General features: G+C 38.0%; 1 non-coding gene across 1 annotated transcript; it reads right to left on the reverse strand.

Annotated features, from left to right (window-relative positions):
* Positions 1 to 645: 645 nt before the first annotated feature.
* LOC123792030 (small nucleolar RNA SNORA52) lies at positions 646 to 780 on the reverse strand. Its single transcript, XR_006779616.1, has one exon. It is a non-coding gene; the product is annotated as a small nucleolar RNA SNORA52 (small nucleolar RNA).
* Positions 781 to 21112: the final 20332 nt, after the last annotated feature.

The following is a 21112-nucleotide window of genomic DNA, read 5'->3' on the forward strand; positions in this document are numbered from 1 at the left end:
TGGTGCTAGAGATATTGCAACGTCCTCTTTTTGTGCTGTCTTAATATTTGCTATATAATTTTCGAACCTTTTCCAGCACTAAGTATATAGAAGAAACTGCTGAGTGCTCCACATTCAATTTCTCATTTGGTTCTCCCCACCACATGTGTGGTGCTATGTTGTGCTGTTGGTTTTCAGCACTTTATGGAGAAAGAGATTTGAGGCTGAAAGAGGCTTAGTAATTGCCCAGATTCATACAATTAGCAAGTGGCAGAGTAGAGAAATAAAGTCTTTGTTTGAATTACATAGAACCACCTCAATTCTTCCAGAACCACCTCAATTCTCCTAGAAACACTGAGAATTTAATATAGTAGGTGATGAAATCCCAAAAAGGAGACTGTTTGGGACACTTTGCCAAATTAGGGGATAAATAACTTGTATTTGGTTAAAGACAAGGAGATTACTTAGTGAAGGCCTGTGGAGCAATGTGGACAAAGAATCAGAGGCCAAAGGAGAACCAATAACAAGAGCAATGGATAGTTATAAGGCAAACAGACAAATTATAAAAAACATTCATGATAATATTTCACAAGGTGTGTCAGGAAAGAAGAGGTAGATGGAAGTAGAAGGATATCATCTCTTCTCCTCCCACCATGCCCACCCCGCTGAGGTCTAGAAGTACCCCTAGCACAAGCCTCCTGAAGCTTTGCTCACTCCCCTGGGTGAGGCTTCTAGAATGATCTGGTCCCCAGGCAAAACATGGCAAACCACAGGCTGACCAGCGGGGATTGGGACAGACGATATTTTTTCTTATTCAGGAAGAAATTAAAATACTACCAAAAGTTGTTGAATCAATAAATGAACGTTCAGGTTATTAAAAAATTTATAGATAATAATCAGCAGACTATATTTAAAAAGACATTGAGAGGAGATATGACTGTAGGCAAGAGTATGAGTATTTTTCACAATAAATAATAAATATAACTAAAGAATTATAAATCAAGAATTAATGACTTAAATACATAACTTGGCGTTACTGAGTTTACAATAAAGAGTACTAAAATAGAAATAGTCAAAGAAGTTTCCTCTAAGGAAGAAAAGTTGTGACTTTTCATTGTAGCTCTCTATATGTTTGTATACACACACACACACACACACACACACACATATAACTTTGATTATAATTTGAAATATATCTTAAACAATGGATTTTACTTATCTTTGAATTTGTCTCGGTATCTACCTTACTTACTTAAATGCCTTTTGGGGTCATTAGTTTGCACAATGAAGGGAGTTCTAATTAGAATGAAAAGGGGAAATTTTAGTCAATCCATAGTAATTTTTCCTTTCCAAATTTTTCTAACATTGGGTGCTGAATGAATACTTATTAAACACTGCAATTCAGTGTCTTGCCTGTTAATGTGAGACCCCTTTTTCATTCATTTAGCCTGGCTTGACTCCCTGCCACCCGTTTCTCCAGATGTCAGTGAGATAACCAAAGCTCAGGCACTTAAGAAGTGTTAGCAAACCACTAACAGTTAGCCCTCAAATGAGGGGTCAGCAATTCAGCTCAGAGCGGACAGCATCTGAGAGCTCACTGAAGGGGGTGTAGCAATAATCTTTAGGCAGCTATGCCCTCATCTTTGCTGGCAGAGGCTTTAAAGACAGCTCAGAGAGTTCATTATGCAAATGGAATTGTCTGGATCTACTGACAGTGAGGCTGAACTGGACAGACCCTGGCATAAATATCCACTGGGTATACTCTTCCACATGCAAGGACACACTGCACAGACCTTGTTAGATCTGGATATATTATCCTGCAATTAACAAAAGGCAAGAAAGTTCATCTTGAAGATGAGTCACAGATAACTTAGAAAATTGGACAGAATCAAAAAGCAGGGAATCTTCTTTATCATAACTAGTCTTGGAGGAATACTGAAATTTTCCCTAAGCTCTGATACTATTCTTTATAAAATGTACACACACACACACACATAGTACACAAACACACACATACACATCTAAACTCATTGAACATTCAGTTCAAATATATACATAGATTTGTACACATATTTGAAATAGTATATATGCATATGTATATGTGTCGTATATGTACGTATGAGGGGTGTTTGTGTGCTTGTGTAGTGAGACAGAGAAAGAGAGACAACACAGTGCCCAGCAGCTGTGTGATATGGAGCAAGTTACTGATAGATTTAAGTTTTCCCTCTTATACAATGAAACTAATAAAAATACCATCCTGAAAGGGCTTGGTCATAATGTTTTTGTAGGGCTCACATTAAACGATTTGTCTGTAGCATTAAGGTCATTTCTTAGATTCCCCCCCCCCCAAATGTTTTAAGGGATTAATTTGTAAATTCCTTTACTTTGGGCACTACTTGGAGATACCTGAAATGTATCTTGATTAAGAAATCTGCAATCCCGGGGCACCTGGGTGGCTTAATTGCTTAAGCGTCTGCCTTCAGTAGGTCATGATCTCCGAGTCCTGGGATTGAGCCCCATGTTGGGCTCCCTGCTCAGTGGGGAATCTGCTTCTCCCTCTGCCTCTCTCTCTCTCAAATAAAGAAATTTTTTAAAATCTTAAGGAAAAAAAAAGAATTCTGCAATCTCTCTACAAGTTCTCAGAATGTATTTTTTGTGTGAACAGAGGCACATTCCGTTGGGGTCTACCAGCCTTCAAGCCATCCATCATCACCACTGTATGCCCAATCCCTCTGGTTCAGTAACCTTATGTCATGGTCAGTAGTGGCTACTAAAGATCTTACCTGTGCTGAGAAAGACACCATGAGGGTCTCTGCAAGACTACGTGGGACCATTCCATTCTTCATGTTACCTTAACCTGAGAGATAAAGACGAGGATATAAATTATGTGCCAATTAGAACGAGATAACGGTGATGTATGGTAATTCAAATCGGCAAATAAATATTCACTATATGAAATACATATTTATTTTATAATAATAATTGGCTGACATGGTGAAACTTGTGGCCTCCACTGTTGGTGGTAGCATAAACTGATCAACATATCTGAAAGGGAGTGCCGAGTTCCTGAAAGACTTTACATGCTTATCTGCTTTGATGGAGCATTGACGCTTTTAGGAATTTATCTTGGAGAAATAAATTATGTACAAGAAAGTTGTGCATCAATAAGCCACTATCTTGTTTTAAAATTTCAATGAAAATGCCTATGATTGTAAAATAAAAGCTAAATAAATAAATCATAATATGTCCATAAATATAATAGGTAATGATATACATACACATATGATATATATATGCATATATATATGATGTGGGAAAGTTTTATTGTATAATATACAATATACATATATATGATATATATACATATATATATGATGTGGGAAAGTTTTATTGTAGAATTTAAGTAAAATAAAAGGATATAGAAATATGAACTCTCATAACCCCTCAACACACACACACACACACACACACACACAAATATAGGAAGAAAAAAAAATCAGCTTTAAAATATTAGCAGTAGATTAATGGCTGTTTTTATTTTTTTATGATTACTCTTCTTTTTTCCATGTATTATACAATGAGCGTATATCATTTCTGTAATCAGAAAACCAGCCATTATTTTATAAAATAACCATTTAAAACTTAATGTCTTTCGGTAGCGTTTTGTTTTTCTGTTTGTTTGCTTATTTCCAACATGAAATATCTTTTTAAGCAGAATGAAATGGGAAATGGTTGCTTTGAGCCAAGAAGGCACATATTAAAGAAAGTGAAAGCATGCAGTTTTCCAAAGCTATTGACATTATTTCAGAAATTCATCCATCTTATTCTTTCAGCTAGTTTTTGTGGGGTTTTTTTTTTTTTTTTTTAGAGAGAAGATTCAGAAATTAAATGACCTTTTCTAACTAAACACACGCAGAGGTAGTCACAGGTAATGATGGTATTATGTAAGCTCAGTATGTGCAGTAAACCTTAAAACGTGTATTCTACCAACTAGCAATTTTCCCAATCAGCTTTTATTTTGCTGTGCCACCGTCCTTTAAAGCCCTAATCATGGAGGTAGCTCTGGAGAAAGAGCTGTGTTCCGTTTGAACTCAGTGGGTAATGAATGTATAAGGACTAAATGTGCTTTTTGCTCTCTGTAGCACAGTGTGCTTTCCCTGTTTTGTAGTCATTTTCTCCAATTCAATGCAAATTCTTGTAATTTCCCCCAGAAATAAATGCTATTAAATGCCCTATTTCTCTTTCACATGTCAGAAACTTTCTACCCTGCCATCGGCTGTATTTTTGTCAAAAAAAATCTGCATCATGAGCCAGACCCCAAGTAGCCAAAGTTGTCAGCTAGGAATACTTGCAACTTCCAACATGAAACACATCATGATTAATGTCAAGCAGACATTGCTGTGTGACGGGCATCGCCGTCCCTCATCTCTCCCGCTCTACGTGGCTGGTTTCGTGTCAGGTCTAAATAAATGGCTCACAAATTAACACACATACACACACTGACACACACACACAAAATAAAAACCTAATTAAAACCAGTGCCATGATCACTGCCTTAATTTTAATCCTGTCTGATTTATGATGGCTTAATTCAAACTCCATTTATAGAAGCAGAGAACAGGCTTCATTGTAAAGGACTATTGCTTGGCTGATCGCTATTTCAGACTGAGTAAAAATGGCTGGAGGCCATTCGAAGTGCCTTGGGATTTTTTTTTTTTTTAGATAGAGTATGAATCCATATTAGCCTAGGTGTTAATTGAATTAACATGTAGAGAAAGTCAAAGAAGAGAAAATTGAGAAACTGATCTTAAATTAGAAATAAGTTTTATAGTTATTTTAAAATGCTTATTAATCTTTAAAAATGAATATAGCATGGCATGTCCCACTTGGGAAAAGATCACACAGGAATACATATAAAACATGCAAGCCGAGGTCTGATTCACTGCGATGACTGATCTCTCTAGGATAATGTCAACCTGCATATAGCAATAGACTTAGGAGCAATAATGTGGTTAAGCAGTACAAAGTCCTATGCAATAAAACCTAGTCCTAGGATACTATGTTGTCCATGCTGCTCATTTCAGAGGACATTAAAATGAATGAATTAAAGAAGGCTTTTCTAAACACTTGCACAAACTCATTTAATTCTTCTAACCCTGTATTCCACGTGAGAAAGCCAAGACAGAGAGAAGTCAAGTCACTTAAGTGGCCTCACGCAGGTAGAAAATGGCGGCGCTCCGCCTCAAAACCAGGCAATCCAGCTCCACAGGCCGTTCTTCTAATCACTATCCTTTGCACTGTCTGACGGCTTTCCCACTGCACTAGGGAGCCCCACGGTTCCTCTGAGGTGTTCTCGTCTGACTTCTGTGATTCTCCCATGGAATATCTGCTTTGGTCTGTTTAACAGAATGGAATTTTGTGTGAAATTGCATTTAAAAAGAGAAGGGCGTATAGCATATTTTACAAAACAGGACTACATTTGATAAATCCCAAATCCCTTCAGGATCTCACAGTGCCTCGGAGTCAACGCTGCAGGCATTAATTCGCCCCACAGATAGCTGTTTAGATGTACTATTAAATAAAGACTTTTTGGCTGATGCTAGGGCAGCGGTGGCGATGGAGAGTAGTGGAAGAATCCAAGATGCCTTTTTATGATGTGTTCTTTGTCCTTACGATTGTTTTTGTAACTTTTTATAGTGGGATGGTTGAGATATTTAAGGTCAGGCGAACTGAGGGAAGTTGGAAGACAGTTGTATTTACTGGCTCTGAAGCCAAATGTCAAGCACAAAGTATTGGGCCTGTGCTATGTCTCCCAGTTGAGGCTGACATGAATTTCTACGAAGAGAAAACAAGGTGAGACACTGTATACTACAACCTTTTAGGTCTGCTCTTGGATTTTCGTTTGCACCCCTTGAGGTCTTTTAGGTTTTGGCATACTTCCCAGGCTTTACTTTTTGACTGTATGGAGAACTTTCTTGATCTCTACCTATGTGCATTTAAGGAAAATGTATTTTAATATTTGTGACGTACACTGAACTATTTAGGTAAATTCTAGCTCCAGACACCAATCAGGTTTCCCAGTAAGATTTCACTCAGTATATGACATTCTTCATCTAACAACCACATCTGAAGGAAGGGCATTTACTTTGTCATCATCAATGCTGAGTTGGGCACACTACAGATCTGTTTAATGGATTGTACAGAGAACGATCGTTAATTTTGCTCAGGAATTTTTTAAAAAGCTGATTTTAAAATAGCCCATTTTGTAAATGTGTATAAACAGAACTGTAAACTTACATTTTCACAGATATATATTTTTCCTGTCCCAGAGTTTCTTTTTTTTTTTTTAAAGATTTTATTTATTTATTCGACAGAGATAGAGACAGCCAGCGAGAGAGGGAACACAAGCAGGGGGAGTGGGAGAGGAAGAAGCAGGCTCATAGCGGAGGAGCCTGATGTGGGGCTCGATCCCATAACACCAGGAAGGCAGATGCTTAACCGCTGTGCCACCCAGGCGCCCCTGTTCCAGAGTTTCTTAAACAAAGCACTGCTTTAATATATAACAAAAGACTAAATTATTTCTTTCATTTAATTCGTTTCTCTTAACATACCTAATTTACTTCTAAAGGATGGATTGCAGTTAATTTTTATTCCTATTGTGCCTACAACACACAAGGATATTTATAATTTTGAATCGGTGCTATTTTGTTCAGATTTGTATTTCTGAAGGTCTACTAGTAAAGGGGATCAAGCCAATTCTTGAAAACATTCCACCATGTCAGATGATTAAAAATGAAGTGTCTTATAACTACAGATAATGACTGCTTGATAAATCACCAACGTGAAGAATCAAAATAATGTATAGCCAAAATATGTTTTATAGCCAAGATTGAAAGGTCACCACAGTGAAGTATGAATTCAATATTGTGTTTGCCAAATTTGTATAACAAGAAGTTGGGAAATAACATGAACAAAGACAAAAGTCAGTGGCTCTCAGGGCATGCTTATGAAATGCTGAAAAGGAAAGTAGGGCACCTTATTTAATTCAAAGTACCAATATACTCATCGGGTACAGAGGGGAAGGATACCATGAAGCAGCTGCATGACTTTATAATCTTTAAACAAAGTACAACTATAGCCAAAGTTAAAGCACAAAGATGTGTGTAGCTCTTCTTTTCGTATTATTTACTGACTTCAGTGAATACAACTTGCCACTGGCAAAGAAAGATCATGCCAGCCACATGTTTGTTAAGCTGAACAGCTTTTAAAAAAATCTTAAAATACAAGGGTTACAATAATCATCTGATTAGCACTTTTGTTGACAGTATTCTTAGCCTGCATAGCCTATGATGGCAAATGCTACAATTAGAATTGCATTAATATAATAGCTATCTATTTGTAGGAACTCTGTAATGATGCTCAAACTACTAGAAGATGATAACAGCCCTACTGGCTCTTGACCAAGATGGATCACAATACATGTTGATAATCACAATACATGCTGATTCAACATTCTTGGTTTTTTTCCCTACATTATGCAATCATATGCTCAGTTAGAGCAAGGAGTTAGAGCAAGGAGACCCTATGGCTAACCCCAACCCCCAAACCTTAGGAATACCCCTCTCTTCATTCCTCTTTTGAGATGTACTAAGACTTCATCAAGTTGGTGTTCTTCTCTGTCGTAAAGTTGAAGGAACTAAGGTTTCTGTGATTAACAGGTTGTTCTGGTAGCCTCTAGAGCTTTTGACCCTTCATTCGTCTATGCATTTATTTAATTCTGATGCATGAGATAAAGAGTGGGATATAGCTACTTGGCCATATGGGGTTCATGAATGACATTAACAAGTGGTTTCATTGGAGTAGTGAGAAAATGGAGTCATTTTAGTGGGCTCGAGAGAGAATGGTTGGTGAGGAAGTAGAGAAAGTGATTATAAACTATTTCAAGAAATTTTGCTATAAAACAAAGCAGAAAAATGAGACAGTAGCTGGAGGGGATGCGATTTACAACATATTAGTATGAAAACAGGAACACCTCAAAAAAGGAGAAAACAATAGTGCAGGGGAGTAAGGGAAAAATTTCAGAAGTGAAGTATCTGGGTAGTTGAGAGAGAACATGGTCAAATGCCCAAGTTGAGGAGCTGATCGTCCATAGGAGTGTGAATTGTTACTAGAATGTATGCTTGAAAATATAGATAGTGGAAGATGAGACTATGGTGGAAGATGAGAAGATTCTCTTCCAATTTTTTTTCTGGCTTGTCAGAAAAAATTTGTGATTGAGAACAGGAGGACTGGAGGACAGTAACTAGATACAGAAGATGTAGTGGAAACACTGGGGTCCACAGTTGGACGTTAAGGTTCAAGTGTCTCCTCTCTCACTCAGTCGCTAAATGACCGCTTTGCTTTTCTAAGTTGTGATTTCTCTCTGCATAAGATAGAAATAATATCAATGTCTTTCCTGGCTATTCTATCACTGTACTATACCATTCTGCCTCCTTTTCATATTTCACATGTTCTTCTATTGTATCTAACCATCTGTTCTTCCAGTTGTGTTTGGCATATCTAACTCCTAAGACCCTAAATTCTTTGAGAAATAAGTGTTATATATGGATTACAATCTTTTCTCTTTGAATCTGAGAACTAGCATATTAGCTCACAGTGTCTAATAGATATTGATTGACCAATAATAGCCAAACTTACATAACAGTTACTTTCTGTCAGGTACTGTTTGAAACACTTTTTATATATTAATGCTTGATTCAAGCCTCAACGCAAGCCTATTACTTAGGAACTTTGAGTATCTTCATTCTAGAAATGAGAACCAGTGCACAGACAGTAGCAGAGCTGGGATTAGAGCTGAGGGATCGGCTCCAAAGGTTGGACTCTTAAACTCCACACCACACTGCGTCTTTGTAAACTCAATTAATGTAGGCATTGTGGGTGAAGAAACTCACACTGTACGACTCTAGACCTTGGTGGCAAACTATGAGTGGATCTAGCATAGCCTCTGTATGAATAACATTTAAAATTGTGCTTTGGCAAATCACTTAAATAGCGCGCAGAAGAACAAAGTACACAGAAACACAAAGGGAAAGTACACGGAAGTACACTTGTAATTATAGTTCAGTGGTTTATGATTTGAATAATAAGCATAGTTTCACCATATCCTAAATATTCTAGGTGGCTGAGAAGCAAGAATTTATCATGATTGATACCATTTATTGAGTAATTGCTACATTGCAGTCACTGAGCTAAGTGCTTAACATATATTATCTCATTTAATTCTCACAAAGACCCTACTGTGCTGTTCGTTTCCCATTTTAGAATCAGGATGCCTAGTAGAGTGTGAAAGCAGGGAAGTCCAAACCCTAGGTTCTTAATTTCTTTGGTCTTTTGTGTGGGCGCAGATGATGGGAAGTTGGCATAGCAGGAAAGGAAAGGAAAGTCAAACAGAGCAAATGTATGGTGCTCCAAGGGCATCATCATTCAGGGCACTCTTTGTGACCCAGTTTCTTATTAAAAAAAAAACCAAACCAAAAATAACAGTAGGTCCTATCTCATCAGGTTGTCATGGAACGTAAATGAGATGATACAACTGGAGTTCAAAATAAATATGAGATGTTGCTGTTGCCAATCTCGTGTATTAGGAGGTATATTACATTGTTGTTGTAATTATTGTTACTGAGTATATGGATATTACAGTTCTTGGGAATTTCGTTTAGGAAAAAGAGAAAAAGTAGAAAGAAAGTGACTAGATGCATTGTTTCCAGGTCACCTGCCCATGAAGTAAAGAACCTAAATCTAACCATTTTTCTTGAAGCTATTGAAGCGTACAAATAAATCAGGTATTAAGAATTGGATTATTCATGTTGAAGAACAAGTCTTTGAATCATTTACTAGTATAGGTATTTTTAAATAGGTTTTTCATTGACAATTACACTTATACTCATCTATGTCTTCCAGCTTTGCAGAATCTCCTAAAGATGAACATGAATATTAGATCCTATAGTTTCCCTTATTTACAAGGAGAGCTTATGTTGTTATGTTACAGGCATTTTTATTCTCGTGTTTCATCTGGAAAGTATTTTTTATGTTTATTAGCTATAAAATATTCACTAGAAACTTCACTAATACAGTGTAGTTTAAGGATTGGGACAAAGCTTGCAAGAAAATGCAAGGCAAGTTGTGAAACCGGACATAAAATAGATCTATTTGCAGAAAGTCAGTGTTTCTTTTTGACAGTCTAGCCAACCATCCCCATTGCCAGTGAAGCCCTCTGGCTGTTATCCAGAGAAATTTTGTAGGCAGACTTTGTCCTATATATTCACCATGCCACTTACTGTCTTTTCTGTACGGTTTTAACTGATTTCTCATTAATTTTTAATTTTAAAAAAAGTAGAGAAAATGTGTTTTTGATTGTACAATTGAAAATAGGCAATAACTTTTAAAATATGTAAGGGGTTGGGAAACTCTTCTCTTCCTGGTCACTCAGGGACCTTGGCTAATGGAGGGTCCAACCTGATCCATGCTACCAGGATACCCATGGCGAATCATGCGAAGAATTGTGCACAGGCGCTCGGGAGTGTAGCATGACACTTCTGTTCACATTTCATTAGTGAGAACAATCTCATCTTTAAAGGAAGTGAGAAAGTGCAAGCTTCCCATGTTCTGCAACTTCCCACCCCCGCCCTCCCACCCGCCCACCCCCGCCCCAAGAAGCAGAATCTTTGTGAGTAGCTCTAATGACTACAACATTGGGTTTATAACCGGCCCCTGAGCTACAAAGCTGGCAATCTGCCCCATCTGGACTCCCGCATGCCTTTCCATGATATTGCTTGCGTCTAGAACGGGCAAGATGACAATCTGTGGCTTTACCCTCCAAACATTGTTTTCTTTGGAAAAATCTTAGAATACTATTCATTTATTTATATAGCTAACATGTTTTGGGCAGTGTTTTTAAAACTGAGGATTCATCAGTGAATAAGATTGAATCCCAGTCTTGCAATCTGGGAACCTGTCCGGGAGGACACATATTTAATAAACAGTTAGCATGAGGAGTCAAATATTATAGAAGATGAGAGCCTGGCCTGTTGGCTATCACTGCTACTCTCCGTATATTTGTTCCAGTAGTATTCTAATTTCCATTTACTCCTAAGCAGCTGCGACAGGGAATTCTGATTTTCAAGTTTTTATATTAAATCTATAGTTTAAGAGACTGTGAATGAAAACCTGAGGGTTTCCCCATGCACAAATTAAAATATTCATGTTTTTTCTTACTTTCTCCTACTTAGCCTATTTTAAAGTAGGCAATGTTTTCAGTACAACTCTTCCAGATAAGAGGAGTGTTACTGTTTTGGTTGAAACCGTTTCTATTTATTTAGGCTTTATCTATGGAGAATAAAATCAGATGTGAGGTTTATCCACTTTTTTGATGTAGATATGCAATGGAGTTCATTTGAGTCCCAGCACAGAAAAATGTGTTTTTATCTGCATTTTCCAACTTGATTTTCTTTACTAAACAAATATAATAACCAAGAAATCGCTCGAATTTGTGCTAGATGTCCTTGCTACCAGTAATTCATTTGATGCATTACAAATACCATATTTCCAAAAAAGAGATAAAGCAAGCACTCTGAAGACATTTTTCAGTCATGCCTGGCAAATTTGTCTTCTCAGTTAATGTGCTATTTATAGTGAGATGAAATTATTCAGTGTTGGTGGTCTGCATTTCCAAACCAGCTTTCTCTTCTGGGTTAGAAATGACTTAGTCCTTTTTGGTTCAGTGTGTTTTCTCCCCATGCCATCTACGCGTGGTGTGTAGTGTAATGTTCTGAGCCTGCTAATATTTTATTTTAAAAGGTAATTGCCTGGCCCAAAAGGGGGGAAAAAACAGTGAAAGACAAGAGGCCTTACAGAGGCTTTTACATTCTGATTAGGGAACAGTTAGCAGGTCCCAGACTCTCCTGTCAGAACAAGGCTGAGCTCCTCCTTCCTACTCCAGAGGCTTGTCACAGGGTCTAATCTGCCACTTTGCACTTTTCTTAGGCCTTCAACTCTCTGACCAAAAGAAAAAGAAAGAAAGAAAGAAAGAAAGAAAGAAAGAAAGAAAGAAAGAAAGAAAGAAAAGAAAGAAAGAAAGAAAGAAAGAAAGAAGAAAGAAAGAAAGAAAGAAAGAAAGAAAGAAAGAAAGAAAGAAAGAAAGAAAGAAAGAAAAAGAGAGGGAGGGAGAGAGGGAGGGAGGGAGAAAGAAAGGAAAGGAAAGGAAAGAAAAGAAAAGAAAAGAAAAGAAAAGAAAAAAGAAAAGAAAAGAGGAGAGAATCTTTGAAAAGCAGTGTCATTGGCACCCAGAGGCATTGAATAAAAAACGACACAATAGCCCTTTTACCATTGTCAGCAAGTTTGTAAAACAGACCATGACAACCCTTTAGGCAGTGTCACTGCTGAATGTGTCCGGTGACCTTGGCACAGTTCCCTGCTTGTGACATTTTAGATGAGCTTTAAATGGGGTGGTGTGAGGGATTAGGAGGAATAGGAAGGTGGCAGTGGGGAAAATCTGAGAAGCAACCCATCACTACTAACCTGACTTCGTCTATTTAGTTGAACATTTCGGGATTCACTTAACAAGCAGTTGATGAGAATACTAAGTGCTGGGTGTTCAGTGAACATACATGACCTTGAACAACAGGAGTTTGAGCTGTGCAGGTTCACTTCTGTGCAGATTTTTTTCAATAAATACAGTTTAGTACGGTAAATGTATTTTCTTTTTCTTATGATTTTCTTAATAACATTTTCTCTAGCTCACTGTGTTGTAAAATATAGCATTTAGTCCATAAAACACACAAAAGATGTTAATTGAATTTTTATGTTATCAGTAGGGCTTCTGGTCAACAGCAGTAGTTAAGCTTTGGGGAGTCAAAAGTTATACATGGAGTTTTGACAGTGGCTATCATTGTCCCTGACTCTTGTGTTGTTCAAGGGTCAACTGTATATTTTAACCTTGTCCTTTAACTTCTCATCAATACGCTACCATACCAACTCTATTCACACTCCCAGTGTGATGTTTTTTGTAGTATATTAACAAATTGCAAAAAAGTGGAAAGAGATTTTCTTTCTCTGCTAAGACTCCAGAAGAGGAAAATTAGTTTGCTTGTCTACTTAAAACTTTCTTAGAAACAGAGAAATGGACTGGATAATTATCCTGCATAACTGCTTGTGTGTTATCCTATGATTTTTTTTTAAATAAACCTTTTATTTTGAGATACTTGTGGATTTACATACAGTTGTAAGAAATAATGTATTGGTGGGGCGCCTGGGTGACTCAGTTGGTTAAGCGTTTGCCCTCAGCTCAGGTCATGATCCCAGAGCCCTGGGATCCAGCCCCACATTGGGCTCCCTGCTCAGCGGGGAATCTGCTCCTCCCTCTCCCTTTGCTCCTCCCTCTGCTTGTGCTCTGCTCTCTCTCGCTCACTCTCTCTCAAACAAATAAATAAAATCTTTAAAAAAAATGAAATAATGCCTTGGTGATCAATTTACACCAAGACAGTGAGTGATGAAATCTGAGGGACTCCCATTGACTTGCTCCCCAGTGAAATTGATGAAAATTATTTAAAGAACAACCACTTAAATGCTGTGGAAATTGTCCTAAGGACCAACAGGAAATGAAGGAATCTTTATTCAAGATAACCTAACGGTGTATAAGAAAAGCAAGGGTCTGGTATTTGAACCAAGATCCTTTTTCCCCACTCCCAGCTAGGCAAAGCAGAGACTCTGCTGGGCAGCCAAGAACCTAGGCTTCCCTCTCCTGCCCCTCCCCTAACACACATTCTGAGGGCCATCTTCTGGGGATGAGGAATTCAGTGGATCCTGCCCCCTTGCTATCCATTGTCCTGGCTAGTGCGGCCCCAGCTGGGGGCTCTCTTCTTCCACACAGCCCACACTCATGAAAGGGAGGCTCTGCCTAGGGTACAGCATACTGCGAATGCTGGACCCCAATTACCATTGCCCCAGCTTGTGGTGGTTTGACACCAGCAGAGACAACCCACAGACCTCTGGCTGCTGCCCATTCCCACACTGAGCTCCTAGAGTAGAGGTGTCGCTCAAAAAGAAGCTTCTCATTGTCTCAACCCCCAGCTCCAGAGCCCTGCTCAGGGATTTTGCCTTGGAGGAGAAACAGACCATAAAACAGATAGCTCCTAATCTGTTCTCAAGGGAAATAACTGCATTTGCAACAGAGCAGAGCAAAGTTTAAGCCTAAGAATACTCTCAAAAGCAGTGCAGGTTATGGCGGAAGACCAAAGGAGGAGATGGTGGATTTGAAGTAGATACAGCTTAGACTGCATACCGGTTACTTTGCGGGTTAGGGGCCAAAGGCAGGTCACCCCAAGATGTGGATTATTTTAAGCTAAAAACAATCAAGGCTTAAAAGATTCAGGAAAAAATGTTGACCTCCCCCCTAACTGCCTTAAAAGATTTGGATAGAGGACCTGCTGTGGGAAAAGAGGTATCACCATAGATAACTACATTATAATATGGACTAGCTATGGTTGGGCAGGGAGGAACTTGGCAAAGTCTTTTGAAATTCCTCCCTATGTCCCATTGTTTCTGAATGGCACAGCCAACATTTGTTTACCAAACGTTTACTCTTTTTCATCTTCCTCGTTACATTGTTTCCCATGCTTTGGAAGTCCCAGGCCCCTACCCCCTTCTTAGTTGAGGGAGACGTTCATATCTCTTTGCCTGACTATCTTCAGTATCTCATATCTATGTGGATTCCCTGTATATAGGCAATTGAACTTGATTTTCTCCTGTTGTCTTATGTCCATTTAATTCTTAGACCAAGTAGAAGAATCTAGAAGGGCAGAGAAAAATGTTCCCTCCCCAACCTAGGAAGGAACCAGGGCACGCAAGAGCTGAGGCTTCCTTCTGGGGCTTGGGCGTTCTCCCCTCACTACCTCTTCTGGATGGTGAAAGCCTTGATGCTTTTGTCTCTACCACAGCTGGGGATTAACAGTGCTTTTAATCTTCCGGCTAGGGTAGAAATCTCAGCTCCTCACTTAGCCATTGCTGCCAGGGTTGGTGGTGGAGCCAGTTTTTTTCCTGTGGTATTTGAGTTGAGTAAAGGAATTATGTTCTAAAGGTTTTCTGTCTCATTGGGCTATCTCTTTCCTGGCCTTTTGTTAGAGAAAGCAGGCTTTTGTTGGGGCTAATTCTGTCTGTGCTTACTGGCCTTCTCAAGTTGCTAGCTTCTTTAGCTCTGAGTCCAGAATATATAAGACAAAGGTAAACTCAGGGAATTTACAATATGTTCTTTGGGCTCTGTAGTTCCTGGCTGGTCTGCAGTCTTCTTCCACAATCTTCTTAAGTTTGTTTTATATAATGTCCAGCCTTTTTAGTTGTGCTTAATGGAAACAGAGTCTATTTTATGATTTTTTTTTTTTAACCTTGCTTAAAATCCCTCATTATCTTCAGACTGTTCTCAGAATCAAATCCAAACCTTAGCATGAAGTAGAACACTTTCAGGATCTGGCCATTACTTAATTACCCAGTCTCGTTTCTTGACCATATCCTTTAAAATTCTGTGTTCCAGACACATCCTGTTTCTTTTTCCTTTAGGTTGATTTCTTTATCTGAAATGCCTCTCTCACCCACTCCCAATATTATCCTTCTGGTGTCTGCTTGATCACAGATCCTTCTTGCTACCTTATCCCAACCCTTCTAGTATGATTTCATGCATCCTATTCTTGCCCTTCTCAAAGACCTTTGTACTTGCTGTGCCTTCTGTTCAAAATGCTCTTCTAAGACATTCTGTTTCTTATCATTCAAGGATCAGCTTAAAGATCAACGCCGCAGTGAGTTCTTTTCTGCATTTTAAAACTAACACGGCCACCCAAAGGCCAAAGGCCCAGTTATTCTATTTTTTCCCACTTTCATTAAAAAAATCAGAAACTTAACTTGTTGTTGAGGACTATCTGGGACCCTGTTAACCTCAGTCCCTAGAATGTCAATTGCACTAGGAAAGATTTTGTCTATTTTTGTTCATTGCTCTATTCCCAATGCCTATAGCAATATTCATTCATTTATTCGTCTCATATTAATTGGGGTTCTATTGTATACTAGACACTTGGAATGTATCAGTCAATAAAAACACACAAATGTAGAGTTTAAGCCTCACAAAATGTTTTATGATATATTCATAATATTCTTATATTTTACCATGGTAAATAAGTATTATATTGTGTATTATTAGAAGATAAGTCTATTTAAAAAATAGAGCAGATAAAGGAATCAGGAGTATGAGACTGGGTGACATGTTGCAATGGCAAATATGAACAGCAATTTTCAATAAAATATTTTCATTTAATTTTGTCACTTAAACTATTCCATCCCAACAAAATAATTCAACCACCCAGAGTTGAAGAAAGGTAGGCTAATGAATGATGTAAAGCATTTTTATTTTTATTTGGATGCAGATTTATTTCTCAAGCTTTTAAAACAAATACTCTTATAATTCTTTTTAAGTTTCTTTTCCACTTGTAAACAATTTCATATATCAATTCAAAACAAATTAATTTGATGTAACTGTATAAAACACTAATCTTGGGGGGCGCCTGGGTGGCACAGCGGTTAAGCGTCTGCCTTCGGCTCAGGGCGTGATCCTGGCGTTATGGGATCGAGCCCCACGTCAGGCTCCTCCGCTATGAGCCTGCTTCTTCCTCTCCCACTCCCCCTGCTTGTGTTCCCTCTCTCACTGGCTGTCTCTATCTCTGTCAAATAAATAAATAAAATCTTAAAAAAAAAAAAAAAAACAACAAAAAAACCCACTAATCTTGGATTTCAGGAACAGTCATAACATCCAGAGCGGAGCAGTTCATAGAAGAATTATCTTCTAAGACAATTAATTGGAACTTACTATGCCCTATTAAATTAATTTTTGAAGTTTGGGGTTTTTTATTCAATTCTTATCTGAGTGAGAGAATCTGAAAACATGGATCAGGAATAATTACTCAAGAAACTTGATTTCATTTTTCTCTAATTACAAGAATGAAAATTAAAAATACACACAAAACAGTGGTCACTTAGGCAATTACACTACCGGATTTTTACCCCAAAGTTACAGATGTAGTGAAAAGAAGGGGCACATGCACCCCAATGTTCATGGCAGCTTTGTCCACAATAGCCAAACTGTGGAAGGAGCTGAGATGCCTTTCAACAGATGAATGGATAAAGAAGATGTGGTCCATATATACAATGGAATATTACTCAGCCGTCAGAAAGGATGAATACCCACCATTTGCATCGACATGGGTGGAACTGGAGGGGATTTTGCTAAGTGAAATAAGTCAAGCAGAGAATGACAATTATCATGTGGTTTCACTCATATGCGGAACATAAGGAATAGCACAGAGGACATTAGGGGTAGGAAAAGAAAACTGAAGAGGGGGGAATTAGAGGGGGAAACGAACCATGAGAGACTATGGACTCCAGGAAACAATCTGAGGATTTCAGAGGGGAGAGGGGTGGGGGATTGGGCTAGGCCAGTGATGGGTATTAAGGAAGGCATGTATTGCATGGAATTGCAATATGGGAGCACTGGGTGTTATACACAAACAATGAATCATGGAACACTACACCAAAAACTAATGATGTGCTGTATGGTGACTAACATAACATAATAATAATAATAATAATAATTTTTTAAAAAGCCATGTGCTGGTGAAGGAGAGGGATCTATAATTGCAAACAAAAACAAAAAGCAAAAAGTTTTTAAAAACGTGCATGAATTAACAGTAACAAATATATAAACATATGAATAGCTGCTAAAATTATTAATATAGAGGAAAAAATTTTAAAATAATAAGCAAACCAATAAATGACAGTAATAACATTTTTACCAGTGGAAACCCAGAAGGAAAGATTGATCTTGAGACTACCTTTGTTTCTAAACTTTACATGGAAATAAAAATAACACAAATTCAACCTATATATGCCCACTGTTTGTTTAACCTTACTGTATTTATTCTAATTCTTAAGGCAATACAAGTTCATTGAAGAACTTTTGGAAAAATACAAAAGCCCTGAAGAATTTTTACATAGCCCAGAAATAACCACTGCTCACGTTTTCACCACCCTATGTATCCATTTCCAACACTGGACTATACTAACTGTATTAATTTCCTACTGCTACTGTAACGATTGCCACAAACTTAGTGACAATGCAAATGTATAAAAACCTCTTCTATAGTGCTGGTAGAAGTCTGGAATCAGTCTCACTGGGCCAGAGTCACGGTGTCAGCAGGGCTGGATTCTTCTGAAGGCTCCGAGGAGATAATCCACTTCCTGGTTTTTCAGCTTCTAGCAGATGCCTGTATTTCTCGATTGTGGCCTCTTCTATCTTCAAAGTATATCCCTCCACTCTGATTCTGCAGTTACAGCACCTTCTCCTCTTACTTACTCTGACTCTGTGCATCCCTCTTACAAGGATCCTTGTGATCATACTGGACTCATCTGGATAAACTGGGATAATCTCCCTATATCAAAACCCTTCATTTAATCCCAACTATAAAGTCCCTTTTGCCGTATAAGGTAATATTCACATGTTCTAGGGATTAGGACATGGTCATAATTGGGAGCTGTTATTTAGCCCACCACAATAACCATAATACTTTCTAGCATTTTCCCCAGTGATGATGTGTCAGGAATGAAAATTCTAGGCAGCATTCTCTAAACCAACAAGATAACACTAAGAAGTTTTAACATCAAGAAGTAAAGACATGCCTGTATGGTCAATACAGACCTGACATTTTTGGAATTGGTCGGCATTTTGGAATAGATGATGGGTAACAGCTAAAGTAGTTTCGTAAAGATTATTTTGGTCTGGGTAGTTTGCTTTATTTCTGTCACTTTTCAGTCTTATACCATTCTTCCCCTCCCCCCCCTTTTTTTGGTGAAAAATTTTCCAATGTTCTTTTAATGATTTCACAGTTATTGATGCTGGGGTGAGTACATCTTTCTACCTTCGTATTTAGCTATAAAGAGGAAATGTTTACCTCAGGGATCGTTTGCCAAACGATCATTTATCCGAAATCTCTCAATTCCCAAATAATTGGGTTTGTTCTGTTATTTACAGTTTGCAAGTCATTTTCTTTAAGAACAATGTTGAAAAACATGGGAACTGTGCATTTCCATCTTCTTTGTTTGTTCTCATAAAATTATACCAGTTAGCATGGGCAGTGGGTTATCACAACTTGGTTTGTAGTTTTGTTTTATTTTTCTTTAAATACAAATGAAAACAATTTTTATGGATTGTTTTTACAAATCCTGACAAGCCTAAGTGTCAAGGACTATGCCAAAATATAGAACACAACCTGATCTGTGTTCTCTGATCTGTTCTTCTCTCTGAGCAACTGAATAAAATGGGTCCTTGGTTTTAGCCTTCTTTATAGTCTTTTGTGATGTGTTTTAATTTGTTCATCCTTTTAGTATAATTAAAATTGACCACTAATAAGTGCCTTTGAGTGCTGTCATGTTTTGTGGAGTCCATAAAATCCTGTCTATATTTCATACAATTTTTTAAAAATTTGTGTTCATCAGACCTCTCCTTGTGTGGCCATATTGGATTTACTTCTCCCTCTCTCTCAATCTCTCTCTCCCCCCTTTCTGTCATCTATCTATATCTATATCTATCTATTCACCTAACACCTAACACCTAAAGCTTCTCTTGAGCTTTATGCTCGGGAATTTTCATGTCTGTTTTCCTTCTCGTTAAGTGATATTATTTAGAACCTGGCCATTAACTGTATAGTACTGTACCAGTTTTTTAAAGCTGTATTTTTTATGATGTTTAGCCCATCTATATAACGTTTTCCTCCCTTTCTATCTCCAATAACAAGAGAGCACAGTCACTCCACTTGCCAATCATCAACCTAAATAATATTCTCTGTATTTATTTCTCCTCACCTGTATGAGAAAAATGATTGAGACAGGTTCACAATTAGTCAAATGATCTCCTTTCAGCAGAATGACCTTTCCAAATGAAGTGCAAATTTTTGAAAGCCCTAAAAGGTCCCGACATGTTTGTTCTCTAAGTTAATTACAGTTTGTCCTGGGGTGCTTCACTCAAAGCTCCCATTTGGATCAACAATCATGGCAGACTTCTATGACAGCACTGCCCCCAAATCCCTTGCCCAACTAGTCCTGCCTCTTTGAGTTCTTCTAGATGTTGAAATTCTGACCTGGAATCTGAGAGTCCACATATAGGTATGTTCTCCTTAAACGCAGTGTCTCTGGAAGCCCAATGCCTCTCGAGACCTTCCTCCTGCTTGTCATGCATTATCCAGTTGTTGTGTTCTACCAAGTTGTTATGAAATTTTCTTATTTGCAACATCTATAGTCTTAATTGATGCTGGATATATCCCAGGTTATAACCACTTCTTGCCTAAATTCTGCTACTGCCAGATTCAGGTTTCAAAGGATTATAGACTATGACAGTTAATAGAAACCAGGAATCACATGATGCAATTGCAGTAGCCGATGAGGACTGTTTCCAATGTTTCCAGAGAAACATTCTTGTTACACACAAAATCTTAGCATAGATGCTGAGATTCTAAATGTTTCCACAAGCAGAGAAATTTCCTTGCTCCTTAGTCCAAACTCATTGTAGAGACATCTCAGAAAAAGATAAAGAAAGTGGATTATTCCACCAAAACTTATTCTTGTTCATCTTAACTGCATGCTTCTGACAGCTGCTTTCGACGCCAATCACTGCCGCAGAAAATCAGTCAACTCCAGAGATTTTCTGAAGTCCAGCCATGACCTGACCTAGACATCCTCCTCTTCTTTAATTAGCTGTGACATAAACTATTATCTTACATTTTCATGCTGAATTGTAGGTAATAAAAACTGACCAGCCAGAATGGGATTCTCCCTTCATATGCCTTTCACTTCATCTCCTACTTTTCTCGTTCTCATGCATTATGCTCCAGGTGCACTGCCTTTCTTTCTATTTCTTAAATATTTCAAGATTTTTCCTGGTTCAGGGCATTTGTTCCCATTCTTCCTCTTCCTGGAGTGCAATGCCTATTCCCTACTCATTATTCCAGCTCAAATTCACCTCCTCAGAAAGGTTTTCTGTACTACG

The sequence above is a fragment of the Ursus americanus genome, chromosome 10 (assembly GCF_024610735.1).
Source record: "Ursus americanus isolate L20-20 chromosome 10, mUrsAme1.1.p, whole genome shotgun sequence".
Taxonomy (NCBI): Eukaryota; Metazoa; Chordata; class Mammalia; order Carnivora; family Ursidae; genus Ursus; species Ursus americanus.